General features: G+C 43.8%; 1 long non-coding RNA gene across 1 annotated transcript; it reads left to right on the top strand.

Annotated features, from left to right (window-relative positions):
• Positions 1 to 9: 9 nt before the first annotated feature.
• Positions 10 to 3,925, top strand: LOC137478265 (uncharacterized). The gene is made up of 2 exons (XR_011001476.1): positions 10 to 1,315; positions 3,556 to 3,925. It is a non-coding gene; the product is annotated as an uncharacterized lncRNA (long non-coding RNA).
• The last annotated feature ends 4,016 nt before the right edge of the window (positions 3,926 to 7,941 follow it).

Below are 7,941 nucleotides of genomic sequence, written 5' to 3'. Positions count from 1 at the left end.
TTGTCTCTATTGGACTTGCAGCAGTCACTTAAATGACTTGTCCTGTCCTTCAGAAATAGCCCTGCACATTTTTTCTCCTGTGGGAGGATGTAGCAGAGCAGGGTCTGTGTCATCAGACCATTTCATTCAAGTCTTCCATGGTAACATGGCTAATGGTTTATATTCCTGCCTATTTTGTATGGATCAATGAACAGGAAACTTTATTATCTTAGATAAAAGAAACACCACTACTGGGTTCTGACATTTTGGGTTGTTTGTTTTCCTTACCTTGGGGCACTAAGACGTGAGAACAGCCTAGAGAGAAACTTGAGAGGGCTTGAGAGGGCCCTTGAGAGGGCTTGAACTATATGATCTTTGAAGGTCCCTTCCAGCCTAAACTATGATGGTTTTATGACTGCTGTAAGTTTTGCTTTCCTAAAAGAAGCAGTTCTCCAAAATTATCCTGTAATGAAGCCAATCTCAGAAGTCTGGTAGCAGGAGTGAACAATCACCCTCCAAATGAGAGTGTGACTCTCTGCACATGGTTTTAATTAGGCCAAGGCCAGCAGGGAGGAGAAGGAAGGGATGAAAAAGATGCACATGTAGTAGATCTGGGCAGTGCTACTTGCAGCTGCCTTATGATCCGTGTTGCATCCCTTCTGCTCCACATATGCAGGCAAAAGCTACTTTATACATTCTCCTCAATCTTTTTAAAGACTGCTGCTCTGAGGAGCTGCACTAGTAAACTGTAATTTGCTGAGCTGGGAGTACAAAGGAGGAGAGTTGCTCCAGGCTTTCAGGCCAGGGGAGAATCTTGAGGCATGTGCTAAAACAAAAACCAAAACATTGCAGAAATGGAAATGCCTGAAATCCCACAGGAAGCATGTTGGTGCTGTGCCATGGGCTGCCCAGCCTCAGCAAGGTGGCTTTGCTGAAGGAGAGGACTCAGGAGATCCTCACCCTCCTGAGTGTGGGGTCCAAACCAGGGCCCCAGTGCATAACTGCTTTATGCTAGTCCCAGAAGCCTGGCCTCCAGTGCTAGGGGGCCTTTCATTTCATTTCATTTTCTCACACTAGGATTTCCTGCAAAGTTTTACACTAGGGCTTCACTTAATCCTGTTTACAAGAGGGTGGTTGTTCTGTGAGGTAAGATCCAACAGGGATGCTTTTACCATCACTCCATGTGTCCCTTTTTATCAATCCTCTCTATCATATCAGAGAGAAATTCAATCCTGTATCACTGCTGGAGACAGCATACAGCATGAAGCTTGTTATCCAGCCTTATCCAGTTGATAAGCAAACTCTCCATAGACATGTCCTCTCTTCCCTCTTCCTGGTAAAAACTGTTTCAACACTCCATTGGTGTCTGTTTTTCTCTTGTCCTGCCACCACTGAGGGACACTTCACACACAGAGGCAGAGAAAGCTGTAACTCCTGTCTCCACACCTGGTTTATAAGAAGGCACAGATGGTGACAGAGCTATGCCCAAAGTGCTGCCTCCCTTGGCTTTTATTACCACAGGTAGTTAAGTAGGATCTCTGAACAGAAAGTAAGGGGTAGGTAGAAACGGGGGAGAAGAGGCTGGTGGGTAATGCCAGTAAGAAAAAGTCTTGGATCATCCGTGCTTGCTTCAGCATCCTTGTTGATGAGTGCCTGGGAGATTGCCAGGAGAGCAACAGGGCAGGACTAATTGCTGACGCTAAGGAGTGCTGTAAATCTCTGGCTTTCCTTAGTACAGCCAAGAAGGCTTTCCCCAGTAGGAAAGAGAGCAGGAGCAATCTCAAGGGCCATGGTAAGCAGGTAGTGACAAGCAGAGGTACAGGGAGGGTGGGTCAGTACTGGAGCCTGGAGGCTACCTCAGAAGCTGTGTAAGTCGTTTGCAAACCCAGGTGATTTGCCATTTTTACCTGCCCAGGTTTACTGCAAAGTGCCTGTAGCTGACCCAGCTTTACATGCACTGCTGGCAGTCAGGTCACACTGGAGCAGTTGTGGTTGAAGTTGCTTCTAAATGTGCTCCCAGCCCAGCCAGAGAGAAATTAGAATTTCTCTGCCATTTCCTGTCAGGAGTCTAAATTTAGACTGTCTAAAGAACAGAAACAAATTTGTGACCCAGGTCTCTCAGGAAATGACATTCAGAGTTGAAAAATAACTTTTATATAAGGTTGAGCAGGAAGACCATGAGAAGAAAAGGCTGTTGAACAGAATAAGGTAACTCCCCTATTAAAATGTCAGAACAAAGCTTTGCAACACCAGTTGCAACAGGCTTGTAAACGTGCCCAAACTCATCTTTACACAGCCCCAAGCACTGCTGCTCAGACTCAAAGGGAACCTGAACTGATAAGTGGATTGAATCTTTTGTTCTTTGTTTTCTGTACTTGTACGCCCAAACTGACCCTGAAGTATTCCCATGGGTTTTAGTTGAACAGAAGCTGGAGCTGAATCAAGTAATTTATGGATTTGATTCTACTGAAAGCAAATTGCTTGGCTTAATTTTCCTACATGCAATACTCATTTTGCCCTGAGAACCTTTAAAGTGATTTGTCAGGGAACCCACTTATACCTGTTGGGGGAAATGTTATCTGTGATTATAAGCTGTGCTCCAGTCAGCCTCAGAGTGGAGATCTTCCTTGCAAAGCAAAGGTACAGACATGTCCCATCAGAGGAGAGGCAAAGTGTGTGTGTGACACAGTGTTTCTTCAGACCACACCTCTGCCACGGTACAAGGAGGCCATGATGTGAAGCACATCATTCCTTGGACTTCCTTGTCTCTCCTGGATCAAATCTTTGCCCACAGCAAAGATATTAGCCTATTAGTAAAAGCCCATGCTCACATTTCACAAAATAAGGTTTATAAGACAATTCAGTTCCATCAGCTGCCAGCTAGTAAAAATGTCTTTAGACATTTTAGTGCTGCCCGTGGGCAGTTCTGCCTTGATTGAAATCTGGGTGGATAATCATAGGAAGCAGCTTTAAAGGATGGGAGTAGAAGTGACATTTTGTGGTTTAAAGTGAAAAACGTTCTTTTAAAACCAAACTGCATACGGCACCTGAGTAACAAACATCTCTTTGGCAATGCCTGGATCTTTGTGAGACATCCTGAAGAAAAGTAACCAGCCTGTCCTGGACTCTCAGTATTGTTCTTGCCATTTGCTAACCAGGTGAATTCAACAGATGAACTCCAAGTGCCTTCCACTGGTTTCCAGCCACTTCCTGAGCCCTCGACTTGTGGTTTTAATATTTTATTACAGGCTCTGTCAAAGCAATGGAATTAGTGGTGGGTTGATAGCAACCACTGATCTACAGCATAGCCTCAGGAGCCATTTGCCTTTAGAAAATGTCTTGGTCTAAGGTTATTACTGCTGTACAGGAGCTGAATGTCTTCTGAGGGGAGGTGTTGGGTGTTCACTGTTAAGCAGGCACAGAAAAGAGTTTCTCTCTTTCCAACTTGCTCTGTATACAGGTATATACAGGGGTATAAATTGTAGTTTAGCAAAATGATCTAAAATTTTATCCAGTATTCAAGCAGAAGGATTTGGTGTTTGTTCACAAGCCATTTTTGATGCAAAGTCTTTGCAGTGTTTTCTCTGTGGTGAAGAAATGAGACTTTAGGCACCTGTAACAGCTTTGCTGCTGCTCAGTGAGGAATTGTCTCTCATAGGACCCTACCTAGTAAACAGCTTTATTTATTACTTGTCTTTTTTTAGAACTGGGGTGGGGAGGCTCTGTGTGTAACATGTTAGCTCAGAAGCAAAACTGTAGTACAGAGATGAATCTTGGCAATGCAGCCAAGATGGGCAATAACACCAGAACTCTCCAGACTAAGGTCTTCCTTGATTGACAATTCTGTATTTAAACTGCTGCTTCTATAGCAGGACACTGTTCAATTTGTATAGATCTTCTCATGCAGCTTTATTTATAATAAAGGAAGTCTTGTACAAAATCTAAATGAACACGAAGTCTGTTTTGTTTCTAGTTCCCTGCAAAATATTTCTAAGAGAGCAGAAGGAAGGAGTGGGGATGTTTCCAGTGTGATGCCAGCACAGTTATCCCAGCAGCAAGAATCCCTGGAGAAATGATTCTAGAATAAACTGCAACATGAACATAAAGTGGAATAGCTATCCCAGAATAATGCCAGGGATGTCATTCTTCTTGAGAACATGAATCCACAGGAAATCAAAGTAATTATTCTGAATGTGTCTGCTCAAAAACACCCTTTCGTGGCAAGCCCGAACAAGAAATCTCCTGAATTTCCATTTCACACAGAGGAATCCTCTTTACCTGCTTATTTTATGGATATCCACAGCCAAGTTCAGCTACCACCCATCCCCTGCTTAACTCCTTTGCCTGGTAAAAGGGAATGGTACCTCCTTGTTAATATTCTAATATGCTCTGACTCTGGAAGCACACCCAGAGCTAGTTATTAATTTATATAATAAAAGCACTACTGTTTCCTTGACAAATTGTCTTCCAGCTCCACAGAATGCCCTGCACACCTTTAATAACTCTGCCTTCCAGGGCTCAGTGGGGCTGAATCAGCACTGTGTAGGTCTGAGAAGCAGCTGGCTTAAGAGCTGCGGCCCAAATCTACTTAGCCAGAAGTTAGAATTTCCCAGGGTCAACCACACACTGCTGGAAAGGGACTTCTCTAGCCCAAGATCATCAGCAGTCTTGCTTTGGTGCAGCTTTGTTATAGCAAAAAAACCTAAATCAAGCAAAAATAAACCCATCCTGCTTCAAAGCTATCTGACTAGCTCAGCAACATTTTCTCCATTGAACTCCTGATTTTCTGGAACACTTTTTTTCTTTGCCTCAGTTCACTGCTTCAGTGTTGCTGTGGAACATAAAGGGTAACATCCCTAAAAAAATCCTTTTTCAGAAGGGCAATTGTCAGATTTTTGAACCATGCCATGACCATTATTGCAGTATTATCTGTCATAGAGTAAGCAGAGCAGAAAGAGAAAGTCACCCACTAGAGATTGGTGTTTAGCTTAAAAATTTATCTAATGACTTTTTACCACTCATGGGGTAGCTGTAAGCAAAGACACAATCTCCTTTATTTCAAGCAGGCAGAAATACCCGTGCTATTAAAAAAACAAAAAAGAAAAAAAAGGAAAAAAAAAAAAAAAAAAAAAAAAAAAAAAAAAAAAAAGGCAAAGCAAACTCAGAGGATATGGCAACTCACAAACATGCTAACATGAATTCAGTAAGGTACCAGTAGGGGTCAAACTGGTAACACTGGTCTCAGAATGGGATACTGCTCAGCATTTGCCCACACATTGAACAGGTTCCATCCAGAGTTGATGCTCAACTCTGCATCATGGTTTGTTGCTTGCAGGACTAAAAGCTAACAGGTCTGTTCCCCCAGGTGCCACTGGCACAGGATCAGATTTTGACTTATATTTAATTGGATTCTATTTGTTTAGGAAAAGGATGTCTCAAGGTGTTGGGTCATGGGGTTCAACCAAACATGTGAGCTGTTGCATCCCTTCCAAGTAAAATTCCAGGCAGTCCTGTCTTTTTCTAAAATAATAAATTCCTTATGGCAACATGAACTAGGTTATTTTTAGCAGTCGGTGTGTTCACACATCTGGGCCAGGGGGAAAGAAGGCCTGTGCTTTCATCTCCTTCCAAGTAGCTTCTGAATCCATCAAACAACTTTCACTCAATTTGACATAGCTCAGAAAAACCTCTGATAATCTTTAAGCAAGCAGGCAAATGGACAGGAGACAGACTCTCATAATGCTTCAAAAGCACAAAAGAGGTATTTTAAATGTTCCCAGTGCAGTGAAAGGCAGTAGGTACTTTGACCTGAAGAAATAAGCTGTGTGAAAATGCAGAGTTGTGTTACTGCTTCTGCTGCTCTCAAAATGATCCACCCAACTTTGCAGCAGAGCCTTGAGGGAAGATGGATGCAAGCAGTTATTGCCATCATATCTATTGGACTAGTCTGGTATCAAAACGGAAATCTGAGCAAGCCCCTGCTGTGGATCAATTAATGTAATAATGCTTTTCAAAAGAAACTTCATTTTCCAGTTATGTTACATTTAAGAGTGTCATCTGAGACTCCTCCAGTGCTGTAAAATCTCTGGCTGCAGAGGCAGAGAACAAAGCTTCTCAGTCATTATTCAAAGGCAACACCTCTGCAAACAAAGACTCTGAGTTTACAAGTAATTATAAATCTGTCTAGCTAAAACCAGAGCTCACCCAGAATGTTAGACAATGGAGAAAAAAAAGGTATTAGCTTTATTGATCTGCTCTGAGGGGGAAGCACAGAAAGTGCTGAGGTGAAACATTTAAATACAGCCTGTTCAGATATTTGAGTGCCTGTAAAATCTCTGACTATGGCACTATGTTAAAAATTGTGTCCAAAAAAAAAAAAATAAAACAATTGAAGTTCTTAAGGGTGTCTTAGGCACTCAGCAGAAAAAGGAGTCTGGTGGGCCCACAGCCATTAACAGTCTCAACTCAAAGATTTAATAATGTACAGAGACAAGATTAAGTTTCTGTCTGCATTGTCCTACTTTGCAGAGGAGCCCATGACACTTATTATGCCTTTGGAAGTCCAACTAGGCACCTTTGTGCAGACCATCATACATTCAGGATCCAACACAGTGCAATACAGGCCCATGGGGCAGAACTAGGCAGGTCTGGGATCAGTAACCACAATGCACAGCCTGACTCATCAGTCACTTCACCTCCCCAGGTGCATCAAGAAATCCATTCCCTGGCTTCCAAGCTTCATTCTTGCTCTCTAGCCCTTAACGGGGAATCAGACAGCACAGAGGGATTTCCCAAATGCTCAGGGAGATGGTATGTAGCTTATGAACATGTTCCAGATCTCATCCCTGCCTGCTCACACCAGGCAGGGCAGGGCAGCCCTGTGCCTGTAAGCACAGATGATCCAGAGCAGCCCCTCCTGGCCTCCATCAGCTGGGTGTTCCCAGAGAACAGAGGTGTTCTGCACTCTCAGCAGGATATTCCTGCCAGTTCAGTTCACCTTCAGGGCTATCATATCACGTCAGTGTTACAAACCTCCTGTATGCAAAACTAGAGAAAAGCAAGGCTTGTCCACATGCAGCTGTCTACCATAGCCCCAAATTGACTCCCCTGCCAGAGCCACACCTGGCAAAGCTTTGGAAGTGAAAGGCTTGATCCAGAGCAGAGATAGACCAGCAGAGAACAGCCAAGACACATAAAGCATATGGAGAGGAATTGAGGCACCTAAGCTGTGGGCTTGAATGCAGAGGTTATATCAGAGCTGTCTTCCCACAAAGACAAACAGCTGATTAATCACCATGCCTTAATTACTACAAGTAAGAGGAGACAAACTCTGCTTCCAAGCCTCAACAGGCACAGAAAAGAGTTCTGTGATGAATGCATAGGGGAAAAAAATATCCACACTCCAACCTGTGGATTGGCCCAAAGCAGATTCTTATTGAGAGCTCCCTTCTGAGGACGGTTTGAGTGACAGAAGGAAAGGCACAAAAGCATCCTTTGGGATAGCAGGAATGCTGCAGAGATCTGCAGGAAGGACAGCATTAATTTATGTCTCCATTGGTCCTCATTGATTCTTCAGGCAGTCTAAAGCTGACAGCTTTTTTCCTCCTTTTTTCTCAGCCCTCCTATGCTTTTGCTGTGCAGTCACATAGGTGACTCATGCAAATGGTTCGCAGCTTACAGGAAACACTGTCTGTTCCCTACCCAGCTTGTGGCTGTTCAGTGCCCCTATTCCTGGCTCCCTTTCCCCCGGAGAGATGGCTTTTTCCATCAGCTTTGCCAAGGGTGGTGGTTCCAAGACACAAACCTGCAGCACGTGCTGCAGTTCTCACAAGCTGCTTCCTGCTCACCAGAAGACGCAGTGAGAGGCACAATACAGGCTCCACCAGCCCCTTCATACCAGCTGCATTCTCACTCCCTCCTGGACTCAGATACAGTGTTTGCAGACTGCTAAACAGCTGTCAC

This window comes from Anomalospiza imberbis, chromosome 8, assembly GCF_031753505.1.
Source record: "Anomalospiza imberbis isolate Cuckoo-Finch-1a 21T00152 chromosome 8, ASM3175350v1, whole genome shotgun sequence".
In the NCBI taxonomy this organism is placed as follows: Eukaryota; Metazoa; Chordata; class Aves; order Passeriformes; family Viduidae; genus Anomalospiza; species Anomalospiza imberbis.
Note: the sequence above shows the minus strand (reverse complement) of the source record. Positions and strands in the feature narration are given on the sequence as shown.